At 42.0% G+C, this 17,360-nt stretch overlaps 1 protein-coding gene and 1 non-coding gene across 3 annotated transcripts in view; both read right to left on the reverse strand.

The window, feature by feature from the left end:
* Positions 1 to 17,360, reverse strand: part of TMCC3 (transmembrane and coiled-coil domain family 3) — a 350,901-nt gene that overhangs the window by 274,414 nt on the left and 59,127 nt on the right. The window lies entirely within an intron of this gene.
* TRNAV-CAC lies at positions 8,108 to 8,180 on the reverse strand. The gene has a single exon. It is a non-coding gene; the product is annotated as a tRNA-Val (tRNA).

Below are 17,360 nucleotides of genomic sequence, written 5' to 3' on the forward strand. Positions count from 1 at the left end.
TCTGCATGCTGCTGACTCCCAAAAGTGTATCTCTATCCTGGAACTCCAGACTTTTACATTCAGCTGCCTACTTAACATCTCTGCTAGGATGTCTAATGGGCATTTCATGCCCCCCAGATGAGCTCTTATTTCCCACCTAACTCTGCCCTTAGCAAAGACCCACTGCAGTAAATGGGCACTACACCCTTCTCGGTGCTCAGGCCAGGGTCTCTCTGACTCCCACTTTACTGAGGGTTAAAGGCAAAGTCCTTACAATACTTACGAGTCCTTCCAGGTTCTTATCATCACTCATTTCCAATGATCTCTCTGCCTTCGTCTCCAGTTAGTCTTCCCGACTCCCGGCCACTCTAGCCAGCCCAGTTTAGGCACTTACTATTCCCTCTACTTGGAGCATTTCCCTGGGTACCCACAGGCTCACTCCCTTACCTTTCTTTTTTTTTTTTTTTTTTTTCCCTTACCTTTCTTACATATTTGCTCAAATATCACTTACCCTGAGCATTCTAAATTGCAACCTGCTCCTCAAAGTACTCTCTTCCCCTCTACCCTGCTTTATTTCTCTCCATAAAACTTCACCATCTGGGCTTCCCTGGTGGCACAGTGGTTAAGAATCCGCCTGCCAATGCAGGAGACACAGGTTTGAGCCCTAGTCCGGGAAGATCCCACATGCTGCAGAGCAACTAAGTCTGCCCGCCACAACTACTGAAGCCCGCACACCTTAGAGCCCGTGCTCTGCAGCGGGAGAAGCCACCGCAATGAGAAGCCTGCGCACCGTAACGAAGAGCAGCCCCCGCTCGCCGCAACTAGAGAAAGCCCGCGCACAGCAACGAAGACCCAATGCAGCCAAAAATAAATAAATAAATATTTTTAAAAAACAAAACCAAAAAACGTCACCATCTGATGTATTTTATATTTTATTCATGTATTTCTTTACTGCCTATATTCCCCAACCAGAATGTAAGCTCCAGGGAGGGAGGAAGGTTTATTGTGTTATTTATTGACATATCTCCAACACCTAGAACACTGCCTAGAACATAGTGGGCATTCTTTGTGGAAAAAAATGATTTAATCTTTAATGCGCCATGCATAGTTTGTGAAGAGTAGCAGAACAGGCCGCCCCAAAATGAGCTACTTTAACATCAGGATTATTTTGAGCTGAAGACAAATGAGAAGAAGCAGATTCAAGAAAAATCCTCTGCCTTCCCCCTATTTGCCTAAGAGCAAGACATAAACTTGTAAAGGTGTCCCCACCCCCTCCTCCCTACCAGGAAGGACAGAAGTTAATCACTCTAGACCCTTATCAGTCCAAGATGGCACCGGAGAACTCTATATAACTATCCTTGCTAAAACTAGCCCTTATCTGCCGTTAGTTTCCTTATACGTTTACCTTCCCACAAGTTGCCAGCCCTAGAAGCACAAGGTCCTTTTCCTTTGTCTTGTCACTTCTCTAGAAAATTTACTGCTCTCCTGTTAAAATGCTATATAATCCCTTCAGTTACTCATCTCTGAGTGCTCCCATGTATGCATGATGCACATGTTAATAAACTTGTGTTTGCTTTTCTCTTATTAATCTGTCTTTTGTCGGTCTAATTTACAGGGCCCAGCTGGAAAACATAGGAGGGTGGAGGAAACAAGTTTTTTTCTTCCCCCTACATTTGGGTACACCGGAGCACACACAGTAGCCATTTCTCTGTGAGAGGGAAGAAAATGATGAAATACTGTCTCAGACACTAGTTTCTTTTCCTCTCGTCTAAAAACCTGGGTCATTTTAGTATTTAAGGAGAAGCATATATTGTGGTGTCTCATTTAAACTTCACAGTCCTGAAAAACGAAGAGGAAATATGAAATCTTTAAAATAACTTTTAAAAAGTATCTGAATTAGGATTAGCACATTGTTTCAATTATACGTAAATTAATTTTTAACATATATATATTTTGTAAGTTGGGGAACTAATCATGCCAGGATTCCTACGGTAATCTTGAAACTGTCTTTACGTATCAACAGCCTATGTTATTTTTTTATCTTTGGCAGGTTGTACTGTCTGATTTTTCTTTCTTTCTTTCTTTTTTGGTTTTTCAAATTTGAAATCTGTCTTTCACCCACCATGATTCTGTAATGGCAAATGATGTCACCAAGTAAAAAAGTCAAAGCTCAGACACTAGCATGAAAGAGCCTAAGGGTCTAAGTCACAGGTCCACTGCTTTACTATCTAGAAGGATTCTGCCAACTTATTTAACTTCCCGGATCCTTGGTTTGCTCATCTGTGAAAGGATAAGTTAGCCACCTAGTAAGATTTCTGTAAGGATCAATGAGATAATCCACATAAAACACTTAGCGCAGTGCTTGGCAAAGAGGAAGCACTCAATATATATTAACTATTATTATTACTATTATTATGAGACTTTATCTGAAGGCTTTGGGTCTCAAAATTTGAAGGGCTTGTATATCCCAAACTCAAGTCCTACCTGCTGCAGTAAAATATTCCCTTCTTCAGTTTGTGCCTAATGACAATGTATCCATTTTCTAGTAAAGACTAACAAATCAGACCACCTTAAATGTTCTAACAAGATATGTGAATGTCAGTTTTAAAGGCAAAATTCTTGAGGGGTTAAGAACTGGCTGATAGGTAAATGAACCAGCTGTTCAGATCTAAAATAACACAGAGGGAGATAGCCAACTGGAAGAAAAGAGGAAGGATAAGAAAAAGACACTATCTAGAAAAAAGGGTGAATCTGAAAGGATGACTTCAGCATTCAGGACAGCGTCAGCTTTATTCCCTTCTTAAATAGGGTTACTGGACAGATAAATCAGGAGAAAGCTAATTATTCTACGCTTACCAATGCAGTACTTTATAACAACAAGAAGTAACATTTACATAGATTGCACTTACCGCGTGCCAGACGTTGTTCCAAGGGCTTTATGTGGATTGCCCACTTCATCCTCACAACACCTTCTGTGTGGGCACCATCATTATTCCCCTTTACAGCTGGGGAAACTGAGGCACAAAGAGTAACGTGCCCAAGGTCCAACAGCTGGCAAGTGTCAGAGCCAGGGTTTGAACCCAGGCAGTGCAGTTCCAGAGCCTGTGCTCACAACCACTATGCACGTTCCCTGATTTCAGAGAGATGGGTGTGTGTTGTTATTCTTTGGGGAATTGCTCCTCTCCCCCAACTCTATGTGACTCTGGACGGGTTGAATCTGCCCCCTACCTTACCCTCAGCCACAAAAGTGGGCACATGTGACCCAAAATAACCAGGCAGAGTCTACCTCTGAGATTTATTCTACTGAAGCTAGGAAGAAACTGTCCTTATCCTCCCTTGGACTGAGAGCTGCAAGGTTATGACTTCAAAGTGGTGAGGGCCCTTGTACCTCACTACACAGAGACATAAAAAAGTGCTTAGAGCAGAGAGGCCAACCTTGGACAGGGGCCAAAATGAGAGATGAATAGATAGAAAGAGGTATGGAATAGGAAGTATGAGTCCCTGGATCTACCTGTACCTGAAGCATGTGCTAATTCCTGCTTTTCTAAGTCCTGTATACATGAGTAAATTAATTTCTACCTTGTTATTTAAGCTATTAGTCCCTATAACTTGCAGCAGAAGAATCCCAAGGAATAAATTTAACTAGGCATTTAACATCATCAGGATGAACTGAAGAAATATAAGCTACATCCTAAACAATAAGGTAGATTTACAGCTAAAGGAACATATATGTTCATAGATTAGACATGCATCTTCTGAGCACCCATCCTGTATCAGGTACTGTGCTAGTCACAGGGGAATAATGACAAATAAGACACTGCCTTTGTCCTAAAGGAATTCACAGTCTAAGGAAGCAGGGCACATAAGGAAACAAATACTTACAATACAGTGAGCAAGCTGGTTAATATAGTCCCTACCTCAGGGCCTTTGCACTTGCTGTTTCCTCTGCTGGAAACACTATATTCCCAGACCCATAACTTTCCAAGGCTGGTACATTAGTTTCCTAGGGCTGTTGTAACAAAGTGTCACAAACTGGGTGATTTAAACAACAGAAATGTATTGTCTCATAGTTCTGAAGGCTAGAAGTTCAAGATCAAGATGTCAGCAAGGTTGGTTCTTTCTGAAGTCTGACAGAGGAGAATCTGCTCATCCTTCCCTCCTAGCTTCTGGTAATTTGCTGGCAATCTCAGGTATGCCTTGGCTTGTAGATCTCTGCCTTCACCTTCAAACGGCCTTCTCCCTGTGTATTGTCTGTGTTCAAATTTCCGCTTTTTATGAGAATACCAGTCACATTGGAGTAGAGGTCCACTCTACTCCATTATGATCTCACCTCAACTAGTTAGAGCTGCAATGACCTTATTCCCAAATAAAGTCACATTCAGAGGTACTGGGGGGTAGAACTTCAACATATGATTTTTTTAGGGTGCACAATTCAACCCATAAGAGCTGGTTTTTTCTCATTATTGAAGTCTCAGTCCAAGTATCACCTTCACAGAGAGGCCTTCCCTGACCACCCATTTGAAAGTGGTTCTCCCCCAGCCAACCGTCACTCTATCTCAATGCCTTACTTTATTTTCCTTGTACACTTACCACTACCAGAAATGACCCTACTTGTTTATTTGGTTTCCATCTGCCTCTCCACACTAGAACGCAGACCCCATGAAATCAGGGACTTTGTCTTGTCCACTTGTCTCCCAAGCCTAGAGCAGTGCCTGGCACGTGGTAGTATTCAATCAGCATCAGTTGAATGAATGAGTATCACTTGCCCATTCATAAATATAACGCCACAGAGTGCCGCCCCAGCTATGAAGGAAAATAAAGCAAAGGAAGAGGACAGAGGAAGATGTGCCATTTTCAATAGGCTGGTGAGGGAAGGCTTCTGAGATGCTGACACTGAAGCAGAAAAGAACAGTTTCAATGACAGTGAGGGAGACAGTGTGACAGGAGTGAGGTCCAGGCGTGAACAGGATGTGAGGAAGCAGAGGGCAGCAAGAAGACATGCAATAAAGGAAGCTGAGAGCGGGGGGCCTGCACTTACTACCCTTTGTCTGGACCTCCAGCTAACAAAATGCTGTGGTATGTCTGGAAACATAAGCTTTCCCTTATTTTTACCACAGCCCTAAGCCCTCCCTCCTCTGTCCTCTGGGCATTTTGGCCTTTGTTCTACTGCAGCACTTTTATTTTTTTTAACATCTTTATTGGAGTATAATTGCTTTAAAATGCTGTGTTAGTTTCTGCTTTATAACAAAATGAATCAGCTATACATATACATATATCCCCATATCTCTTCCCTCTTGCTACTGCAGCACTTTTAGCATTTCTGTGGAATTGTAAGTTTTCCATTCTACCTGCCCTTTGTCCCCTCCAGTGAGCTCCTTGAGGGCAGGGACCCCACTGGGTACCCAACAGATACAGAAGAAAGGGAGCATCTGTCTGCCGCTTCTCCTTGTAGATGCCCCTTCTGCTACAAAGACCAAGTTTTCCCCATTTAAAACAAGGCTTTCAGGAGTGATGTCATACAAAATGGCACAGCAGGAAGCTCTAGGGGTCTTCCCTCCACCCAAGCAACACTGAGGTGGAAGAAGTGATCAGAATCAACTATGTGGGAAGCCTGGAACCTAACTGGACACTTACAACAACCCAGGGAGTGCCTGACGAAGAGAGAGGCTGCTGATCTTTCATAAGTGAGCACTGTGGGTAAACCGGCTACCAGCCATTCCTCAGGCCCGTCACAGCTGTGGGGAGAGCAGTTCACATTCCTAGAATGGCAGGCTGGTGCCAGGATGGGCAGTGGGGACCTCATCCTCTAAAATTTGGGGTTATGCATTCTGGTTGGCCTGGTGGTGCTTGAGGGACTGACACAGATGCTTGCCTTGGTTGTAGCCCTCTCAGCGGCAGCAGCTTCTACTGGTGGCATCCACTGGAAAATTTTAAGAGACACATACACACAAAAAAAATCCCTCGTTTTTTTTTTTTTGTCTTTTTTTTTTTGGCTACACCACGTGGCATGTGGAACTTCCCTGACTGGGGATCAAACCCATGCCCCCTGCGGTGGAAGCGCAGAGTCTTAACCACTGGACCACCAAGGAAGTCCCAATCCCTCCTTTTTGGAGCTACACATTTAAAGATAACTTTGTCAGGCCACTGACTGACCTCCAAGATAATTCAGCGAGCAGACACAACAAGAAATGCATATTTGCAAAAAAATAGTGTGGAAAAGTCACAAATGGACAGCATCAGCCCTCAACAACACCAACGAAAAAATCAGCAATCCCTGAGGAGCGGGAGAATGAGATTTCCAGAGTTTCCACGTTATACTACTATATATTTTTTAAAATCTATTCAATGAACTAAAAGAAACTATGAACAAATCATTAAAAGAAATAAGAAAAATGTGGTATGAACAAAATGAGAATATCAACAAAAAGATAAAAATTATAAAAAGGAAGTCAATTCTGGAGGTTAAAAGTATAATGACTGAGATGAAAAATTCACTAGAGGGATTCAACAGCAGATTTGAACAAGCAGAAAAAAGAATCAGCAAACTTGAAGACTGGAAAAATTGAAATGATCAAATCTGAGCAGCAGGAAGAGGGAAGAAAAGTGAACAGAGCCTACAGAAGCTATGGGACACCATCAGGCAAACCAACATATGCACTGTGGAAATCCCAGAAGAAGAGAAAGGAGCAGAAAGTGTATCTAAAGAAATAACAGCCAAAACGTTTCCTAAGTCTGAATATATACATGCAAGAAGCACAACAAACTCCAAGAAAGATAAAGTCAAAGAGATCCACATGGAAACACATTATAGGCAAAATGTCAAAACCCAAAGAAATAGAGAAAAATTTAAGAGCATAGAGAAGTGACTCTTCATGTACAAGGCAGTGTCAATAAATTAACAGCTGATTTGTCATCAGAAATCATGGAGGCCAGAAAACAGTGGAATAATATTTAAAGTCCTGAAAGAAAAAACAGTCAACCAAGAATTCTACGTCTGACAAAACTATCCTCCAAGAATGAAAGAGAAATTATGTCTATATAAATGAAAGATAAAAGAGTTCATTACCTGGGCTTCCCTGGTGGCACAGTGGTTGAGAGTCCGCCTGCTGATGCAGGGGGCATGGGTTTGTGCCCCGGTCCGGGAAGATCCCACATGCCACGGAGCAGCTAGGCCTGTGAGCCACGGCCGTTGAGCCTGCGCTCCGCAACGGGAGAGGCCACAACAGTGAGAGGCCCGCGTACCGCAAAAAAAAAAAAAAGAGAGAGTTCATTACCAGCAAGAGCTTCCCTGAGAAATGATAAAAGCCTAAAATGAAAAGAAACTCCAAGCCATAAGAAGAAATAAAGAACACTGGTAAAGGTAACCACACAGGTAAATATAAAAACCAGCATTATTGTACTTTTGATTTATAACTCCTCTTTTTTCCTATATTACTTATAAGGCAAGTACACAAGATAAATCTATGTTATTGGCCACACAACGTATAAAGGGGTATCTGTGACAATAACAACGTAAAGGGGGAGGAACAGAGATGTAGAGGAGCAAAGTGTATACTACTGAAACTAGGTTGGTATTAGTCAAACTAGATTATTGTAAGTTTTCTTTCTTTTTTTTTTTTAGCATTTTTTAACATCTTTATTGGAGTATAATTGCTTTACAATGGCGTGTTAGTTTCTGCTTTAAAACAAAGTGAATCAGCTATACATATACATATATCCCCATATCTCCTCCCTCTTGCATCTCCCTCCCACTCTCCCTATCCCACCTCTCTAGGTGGTCACAAAGCACTGAGCTGATCTCCCTGTGCTATGCGGCTGCTTATAAATTTTCTTTCAATTTCAAATGCTAATTTTAAAATAAAGTCTATAAGAAATATGGTGTCACTGTGGAAAAATTATTAAATCAAATAAGAAAAAAGGTTGAAATCACCTCAAATCACACCAGCTTTATCCTGATTGAGTTGAAAAAAAATCTTTTAAAATATTTATTTATTTATTTGGTTGTGCCAGGTCTTAGTTGCGGCACGCGGGATCTTCACTGCAGCATGTGGGATCTTCATTGCAGCATGTGGGATCTTTAGTCGCGGCATGTGAACTCTTAGCTGTGGCATGTGGGAATCTATTGTAGTTCCCTGACCAGGGATTGAACCTGGGCCCCCTGCGTTGTGAGCGCAGAGTCTTACCCACTGGACCACCAGGGAAGTCCCTGAAAAATTTTTTTAATATTTTCTAGATATTTAGATATTTTCTAGAAGAGCCAGACTATAGAGGGGTGCATTTCAGACAGAGCGAATAATATGAAAGGAGAAGAGTGGCAGAAAAGATTTTTTTTCTTTTTCCTCAAAGAAATAGGCTCTCCTTTGCTTAACAAGATTTTTCAAAGTACTCTGAATATCAAAGACACTAGAGTACAAGAATAAAGAAACAGATTTGGGCTAACCTACCCAGGTTTTAATTTGGATCTATCATTTACTGCCTGTGTAATTTTGAGCAATCTTTCAATACCTCAGTTTCTTTATCTGTAAAATGGGAATAATAATAGTACCTACTTCATGAGGCTGTTGTGAGGAATAGATGTGAATACATGTAAAGCACTTAGAACCAACCCTGGAACACAGGTAAAGTCTAATAAATATTAGCTCTTCTTATAATCATACAATCATCTAAAAAAGCCCTGAGAGGCATAACTGAGGTTCTAGCAAGGTCTACAGCTGTAGCAAAAAATAAAATTTAATATTCTTTACCTTATTCCACGGTCAAATCAATCCATTTCCTATCAGATGCAGATAATTCTTATCTAAGATTTAGAACAAGTGTAAAACCTAATCAATATTTTGGTATTTCTTTTTTTTTAAAAGTCTTCCATCAGAGTTGCCAACTAAAGAATGCCACCCAGCTCTACAAGGATTAGGTCACTGCAGCAGCTGACCTTTAACACAGCCTGAAAGGAGTTCAGGGAGGAGATCAGGAAAGAGGCGCTCTGTGCTCTGGGAAAACTGGCAGAACACTCCTTCAAATAGATATTTTCAGGAGAAACTTTTTATAAACCTGGATTCTTTCATCTTCCCATACTTGGAAAAGCACTAAAACCATAAACTAAGATGTCTGTTCCTCCTGATTATCGGCAAGCTCCTACCAGGATGTGTGCTTGGTTGCATGTACCCCCTTCGCCAAAATCACATACTAACCTCCCCACCTCTTCGCAGTGCTTCCTGAGAGCTATCTGAGAGGTTGTCTCCCAGGCTATAGTTCTCAGAAAGTCCCCAAATAAAACTGAAACTCACAGCTTTCACACTGTGCATTTTTATTTCAGTCGACAGAGTAATAATGCAGTTAGTTCCTAAAGCTTTCTTCTAAACCAGAATTAGTGTGTCTGTGTCTTTCCATCATTGCTGTTGCCACAGGAATATAACAGGATATAAGCTCCCATGTTGCTACCGAGAAAGTTAAAATGGTTAGCCATATGAGATTTATTCATTCATTTAGTCATCTGTTCAACAAATACTGAGTACCTTTAATGTGCCAAGTACTGGGGAAACAGGAATAAACATTACAGACAAAAACCTAAGTTTACATTCTGATAGGTAATCACAGATGGAGAAGGTGGTGGGTCACTGAAGCTCGGGGGTTGGGCAGAGGCAGGAACGGGGTTACTATTCTTATCTTGAGTCATTCCAGGCCCCTCTGATTTGGAACTATATTATATCACATTGTATTCATGTCAGACTCCTGACCTAGAGGTAAAAACCATGCAAGTTAATTCCTTAAGTCCCTGGTCACTCCTCACCACCATCACCCAGTCACCCAGGCCAGAGACCTAGGAGCCAAAAATGACTCAAGTCTCTGGGTCATATCCAAAGACAAATAATCACATAAGAGCCACGCTAGTAAAGATGAGCTTTTTGTTTCTTCGTTTAATTAGAGCTGTGTACCTAGATGACTTTTTAAAAAAATGATCTCCGTCTTCTCAGAATGATTTAACTAGATTCCTGTCTGAGGCAGAAACAAAACCACTGCCTTCCAAAACCAGACTTCCCGATATGAGTCTTGGTTTGGACAAGTCATTCAACCTCTCTGAGATTCAGTTTCCCCGTCTGTTAAGTGGGGATAGTAACACACACCTACAGGGCTGTGGTGCTACTTAAATGAGTTAAGGACATGAAAAGTACTTAGAATGCCTGGCATATATGAGGCACTCAACACACACTGAAAAACAAGAACCTCCCAACATTCCTTTCAGTGGTTCATTTTATCTAAGGAGTATCCTATCTTTGAAAAGTACAACCCAACAGATGAATGCATAATTAATTATCACAGCACACAAAGCAGAAAGGTGGATTTGTGGGGTGGGAGAGGCATGTTTCAGGCTACAGTAAGGGCCTGGGTTGGCTTCAAGATTTGGCTCTTCCAAGAGCTCGGAGCCCTACCTACCAACTTAAAATGGCTCTTTGGGGCTTCCCTGGTGGTGCAGTGGTCGAGAGTCCGCCTGCCGATGCAGGGGACACGGGTTCGTGCCCCGGTCCGGGAAGATCCCACATGCCGCGGAGCGGCTGGGCCCGTGAGCCATGGCCGCTGAGCCTGCGCGTCCGGAGCCTGTGCTCCGCAACGGGAGAGGCCACAACAGTGAGAGGCCTGCGTACCGCAAAAACAAAAACAAAAACAAACAAACAAATAAAATGGCTCTTTGTGCAGAATTTCCCAGGGAGACGCTGCCTCCATACCCCTTCCCCTTCCACTTGTTTTCCTTTAAAGGCTGATTCAACCAAGGAAGCATGGGCTTTGAGGCCAGGGCCTAACATGGGTAACAGGGCCCTGGCCCGGTGTTTCCCATGCAGAATACCCCAAACCCTGTGTCAAAGGAAGCCCATCAGGGGCAAGTGTATTGCCAGCCTTGCTCACTGCTTGTCACAAGAGAACTCCCTGCTGCAGCCTCAGCTTTTGTCTCTCCATCTGTATTACAAAAAGTACCCCTGCCCCTGCCCCGGACAGCATGCTGCAGGAGGTCATCGAGGGGCCTCTGGCATTCTTTCACAGCACATGGTTTGCTCTTCCTGATGACCCGTCTCTCCAGCGGCCAGAAGCCTGCATTCAGGAGCAGCAACATGCTTCAACCGGAGGCTGGCAGCTCTGGGTGGAATCATGCCAGGGCTGCAGAACACCTCAAGAGTCATTTGATGGACCTCGAGGACATTACACTAAGTGAAATAAGTCAGACAGGGAAAGACAAATACCGCATGTTCTCATTTGTAGGTGGAATCTTAAAAAGCCAAACTCGTAGAAATAGAGTAAAATGGTGGCTGCCAGAGGCTGAGAGATTGGGAAACTGGGGAGATGCTGGTCAAAGGATACAAATTTCTAGCTGTAAGATGGGGAACTAAGATAAAGCATGGTGACTATAATTAACAGTACTGTATTACATACCTGAAAGTTGTTAAGAGGGTCAATCTTAAATGTTATCACCACACATAAAAAAGGGTAATTATGAGAGGGGATGGAGGTGTTAACTAACCTTATTTTGGCAATCGTTTCACTATATGTATAACATATATACATAGCAAATCATCACATTGTACACCTTAAACTTACATATGTTATATGTCAATAATATCTCAATAAAGCTAGAAAAATAAAAACTAAGACCTGTGGTTTCTACCCAGCTTCCTGTCCCACTGCAGCCTAGAGACTTTTTCTCTTTGACTTTTTAAAATAAAATGCAAGAAATCACTTTCCCTGTCATGGCTTCAGAAATGATAGCTTTGGGTGATTATTCCTCTTCCCCCTTTGATGACATCTCTATGAGGACAGGGACTGTGCCTCAATCATCTTTGTGTTCCTAGCATCAAACACAGAAACCAGCTGTTGAATAAATACATAAGTAAATTCTATTTTTACAGCATCTACTGACATCTAAAAATTCCAAAGTAGAAGTTATAAGATGTAAGATAGATACCTTAAGAAGAAAAAATTAATTGCAAAATCAGTTGTGTACTACATAGTACATAGAATTTTATGAAAATTAGTACTTGCTCCAAATTGTTTTCTTTTTCATAAATTTATTTATTTTATTATTTTATTTATTTATTTTTGGCTGTGTTGGGTCTTCATTTCTGTGCGAGGGCTTTCTCTAGTTGCGGCGAGCGGGGACCACTCTTCATCGCGGTGCACGGGCCTCTCACTGTTGTGGCCTCTCTTGTTGCGGAGCACAGGCTCCAGACGCGCAGGCTCAGTAGCTGTGGCTCACGGGCCTAGTCTCTCCGCGACATGTGGGATCTTCCCAGACCAGGGCTCGAACCCATGTCCCCTGCATTGGCAGGCAGATTCTCAACCACTGCGCCACCAGGGAAGCCCGCTCCAAATTTTTAAAAAATGTACTGTAAAATATGCTTTGTTATTCATTGGTATGAACACAGAACCAATGATTAATTCTGGCCTTCACTATTATAGAATGCCTATACTTTCCAATTTATAAAGTGCCAAAAATAACAGCTACCTCACTGAATTCTTGTGAGTATTAAATGAGTTAACACATGTATAGTATTATACTTAGGACAGTGCCTGGCAGACAGTGACCACTTAAGAAATGTTAGCTACTATTATTGTTGTCATTATCATCAGGCACTGTCTTGGCTAAGACTATTACCCAAGTTAAATAGAAGTTCATTTAGTTAATCTGCCCAGAAAAGTATTAATAGAAGCAAGATGCACATATAATCTATCCCCTTGACAACAAAATTTGCCCTCAAAGCTTTAGGTATCTCCTAAAAGTCATTAATGGATTCTCATCATGTAAAATTTGCCTATAAATTATTTGTTTCTTAGAAAGTGATTGTACCTTGAAGCAGAAATAGATATTTAGCAGACCCTAAATGTGTGCCCAAAAGAAGTGAGTTAGCAGCCTCACTAAAAGGTTCCTTTTAAAAAACAATTCAGAGAGTAATTTTTACCTTCTCTATAGGCCAGACAATGGTCCTGATTCGGCAGGTGTGGGCACTTTCATCTGATAAGGGCCTGTGAGTGTATGAGACTTCAAATGACTACAGTTTGGGTTAAAAATTATCTCTGAGAAACAAAAACTGCGACACAACTGAGAAACAGAAAGCAGAAGTATTTACAAAATTGCTCCATTTGCACTCTCCCACAGTGGGCGTTTCCCTGTTTCTCCAAACACCATCCTTCAGCCAGAAATTCCCAAAGGGCTGCTGGTCCCCAAGGTGCTGGGCCATACAAGGGTCCCAAGGTCAAGTTTGGGAAATACGTACTACATTCTCTTCCTCAAAGCCACAGTGCCCACCAACATATCAAAAGGTCCTGAGCTCCTTCCAAGAAAGAACCCTGTTTAGTTGTGCTTCGTCCACTGGTTGAGAATGTAAAGAACTAAATGTTGCCTGCCATACCAGTTCTATGAGGATCAATCCGTTAGCCACTGCAGTTGCCCACTGACAATGTGCCTGAGGGGAATTCAGGATGGAGAAAAACAGGAAGCGTATCCCAAGCACTTACTGGCCCCTAGATCTTAAGATACATATCTAAGGAGAAATTTCAATGACCCCAGATTCCCGAATTATGTCATAAATAGAAAAGCACTTAAATTGAGATGCTGTTCTTTGTGATTAGCAGTAATATTTTTATGTTGAACTACATGGGTTTTTTTCCAGCAAAAATTTCATGTATATTCTGACTCCCCACTTACCTCTTTGGAGCTGTTCTTCAGAGCTACCTGAAAGGCTGTCTCCCAGGCTACAGTCCTCAGTAAGGACCTCAAATAAAACTTAATTCATAGATTTACATTATGCGTTTTTCTTTCAGTCAACAAGAAACCAACCACACACATGCTTTTTCCCAAAATATACGTACAAGAATTTCACTTTTGGGAATACTGAAACAGTCTAAAATTAACCACTTCTTCCCACTTAGGAATGACTGCAGGCTCATTTGCTTGGCCTGGCAAAGTCAACACTTATCTAAAAGCAGATGGGAAAGAATGTTAACCCTATGCATTCCCATGGCCCCTCATTCAATGCATGTTTTCATGCCTTGGATCAAGTCAAAAAGAAACTATCCTCAGGATACATCTGAGGTGTGTCCCACATCCAGGAAAGGGCCTATAAATTCTAGGAATGGCTCACAGAAAGCATGATTTCAGAAGATTCTGAGAAAGAAGATAATGTAAGAGCAGTCCTGTCAACAAAAAGAATTTAATTCTCCTCCTATTTTTTAAGTCCAGGAGAAGAATGCAGGTGCGTTACAATCTAACCAGAACATATCCAAAGTCTTTAGGAAGAAATTCACTGAGGTCAGCTTAAATCAGTCCCAAGCAGAGAGGAATGCTCAGGGCTTCCTTGTCAAACTATCTCCAAAGACTCCAATCTCTAGAACATTATCTTAATTCTATAACTGGAAAAAATTTTGGCTTCCCTGGTGGTGCAGTGGTTAAGAATCTGCCTGCCAATGCAGGGGACACGGGTTCGAGCCCTGGTCCAGGAGGATCCCCCGTGCCGCGGAGCAACTAAGCCTGTGCGCCATAACTACTAAGCCTGCACTCTAGAGCCTGTGAGCCACAACTATTGAAGCCCGCGCGCCTAGAGCCTGTGCTCTGCAACAAGAGAAGCCACGACAATGAGAAGCCCGCGCACCACGACGAAGAGTAGCCCCCGCTCGTGGCAACCAGAGAAAGCCCGTGCACCGTAACGAAGACCCAACACAGCCAAAAATAAATAAATTTATTTTAAAAAATTTCCAGAATCCTGAATATCTGTTTGCAATATAGTTTCTTCCTAGCATCCAACACCTCACAGAAAATTAGGGATGTGGGGAAGCATCTTCCCTCCTCCTCAGGTCACTATGATATTCACCCAACCCTAACTGTCCAAAAGGGCCCCCTACTGGCCTCCCTAATGACCAAACTTACTAAAAAGGCACAGCATCAACAGAGACGAATGTGAAATTTCTGAAATAACAAAGAATAAAACCATCCTCGGTTACGTAACTCTTTGTTTCCCAGATTCTAAAGCATTCAAGGTCCTTGAGCCTGAGAATCTCCTAAGTGGGGTAGGACAGGTGTGGGGAAGGGGCTACTTGGATGAGTCTATAGAAAAGCCTTATCTCACAGGCTCTGCAGTTGAACAGAAAGTCACATAAAATTGCCCACCATTTTGCTCCAGCGCTGTCCAATAGAACTTTCTGCAATGAAAAAATGTTCTGTATAAGCACTGTTCAGTATGGTAGCCAGTAGCCACATATGGCTACTCAGCCCTTGAAATGTGGCTCGTACAACTGAGGAACTGAAATTTCAACTTTAGTTAATTTTAACTTAGATAACTACGTGTGGCCTATGGTTACCTTATTAGATAGTGCAACTAGCTGATATACTCAAAGTTCCTTCAACATGAATTCCACAAAAATACAGATAGTCAGGGACCAAGGAAGGTTCTTTTGAGGGTCTGGGAAATAGACTCTTTTACTTATCAAAGGAAGCAGGGAAGGATCGAGTGCACGATCTCATGAATTTTCTCCTACTAAAGGGAGAAACTGAGACATAGATCAAATAATTGATATAAACAGTAATTGCTATTTGTGGAATCTCTACACGTGCAAAGGGTTTTATATGTGATTTTTACAACAATCCTCCAAATACACATTACTGTCTTTCTCCTACTGATGTGGAAACTGAGGTTCAAGGAGGTTAAGTGGCTTAGGAAATGCCACACAGTAAGTGGAGCTGAGATTTGAACTTCAAGACCCTCCCAAAAAAATACAGTTGAGGTCTTTAGCAAAAACAAATTTTCCTTTCTAGATTTAATCAACAAGTATTTTTTGAGTATCTAGTACACACACAACATCATTCTAAGTGCTGGGGTGAAGGGGTGATACACACACACAAAGGTAAACAAGGAAAACCATCAATACACTGAACCTCAGAGTCCTGTGAGCTTGTTACTCTTCTCTACAAGGTATATTAATTATTCAATTACTCACAGCTAGCTCCTCTTGTATATTACAGCAACCAATCAGCCCAGAATATAAAATACGCTAATATTTTTAGTACTTCAAAAACATGCAGAGCCAGGGCGTCCCTGGTGGCGCAGTGATTAAGAATGCGCCTGCCAATGCAGGGGACACGGGTTCAAGCCCTGGTCCGGGAAGATCCCATGTGCCGCGGAGCAACTAAGCCTGTGCGCCACAACTACTGAGCCTGAGCTCCAGAGCCCGCGAGCCACAACTCCTGAAGCCCACGTGCCTAGAGCCTGCACTCGGCAACAAGAGAAGCCACTGCAATGAGAAGCCCCCGCACCTCAACGAAGAGTAGCCCCCGCTCGCTGCAACTAGAGAAAGCACGCGTGCAACAACGAAGACCCAACGCAGCAAAAAATAAATAAAATAAATAAATTTTAAAAAACACACAAACATACAGAACCAAAAGCACAAGTGACAAGAGAAAAAACAAACAAGTTAGAATTCATCAAAATTTAAAACTTTGGGCATCAAAGTAAAAATAGCCATCATCAACAGAGTAAAAAGACAAGATGGCAGGAAATATTTGCAAATCATACATATGACAAGGTACTTGGATCTGAACTGTATTTTTTAAAAACTCTCACAACTCAACAATAAGAAGACAACCCATGCATATTTTTGTGTGGACATATGTTTACATTTCTTTTCGGTCTAGGAGTGGAATGCTGGGCCATATGGTCATTCTACGTTTAGCATTTTGAGGACATACCAATCTGTTTTCCAAAGTGGCTGCACCATTTTACGATCCCACTAGCAGTATATGAAGGCTCAAATTTCCCCAAACCTCATCAATACTTGTTGTTGTCTGTCTTTTTAATTTTAGCCATTCTTGTTGGTGTGAAATGGTCTCTCATTATGGTTCAATTTGCACTTCCCTAAGGACTAGTGATGCTGAATATCTTTTCATGTGTTTATTGGCCATCTGTATATCTTCTTTGGAGAAATGCCTATTCAAATCCTTTGCCTGTTTTTTTTTCCAGGGGTAGGGGGGGAAATCAATCCATTTCACTGAGGGGCTTCGGGTTGCGGTGTGCGGGGGGTCGAAGTGCCGGGAGGACAGTGAGCTCCGGGTCCAGCGGGATCTCCCCAGCTTCTCAGCTGCTGAAAGCCTTTTTGCCTGTTTTAAAATGGGTTGACTTTACTGTGAAGTTGTAATAGTTCCATATATATTCTGGATACAGTTTCCTTGTCAGATACATGATTTGCAAATATCTTCTCCTGTTTTGAATCTGCTCTTCTATGAGTCAAGTCAGGTTCTCCAGCAAACAGCCCCATTCCTTGCTCAGGAAGGAAAATATCATCTGAAAACATAAAGTACAACTTTTTTTTTCTTTTTTTTTTTTTTTTTTGTGGTACGCGGGCCTCTC

The sequence above is a fragment of the Monodon monoceros genome, unplaced genomic scaffold, assembly GCF_005190385.1.
Source record: "Monodon monoceros isolate NGI ecotype Baffin Bay Population unplaced genomic scaffold, NGI_Narwhal_1 Super_Scaffold_6, whole genome shotgun sequence".
Lineage (NCBI taxonomy): Eukaryota > Metazoa > Chordata > Mammalia > Artiodactyla > Monodontidae > Monodon > Monodon monoceros.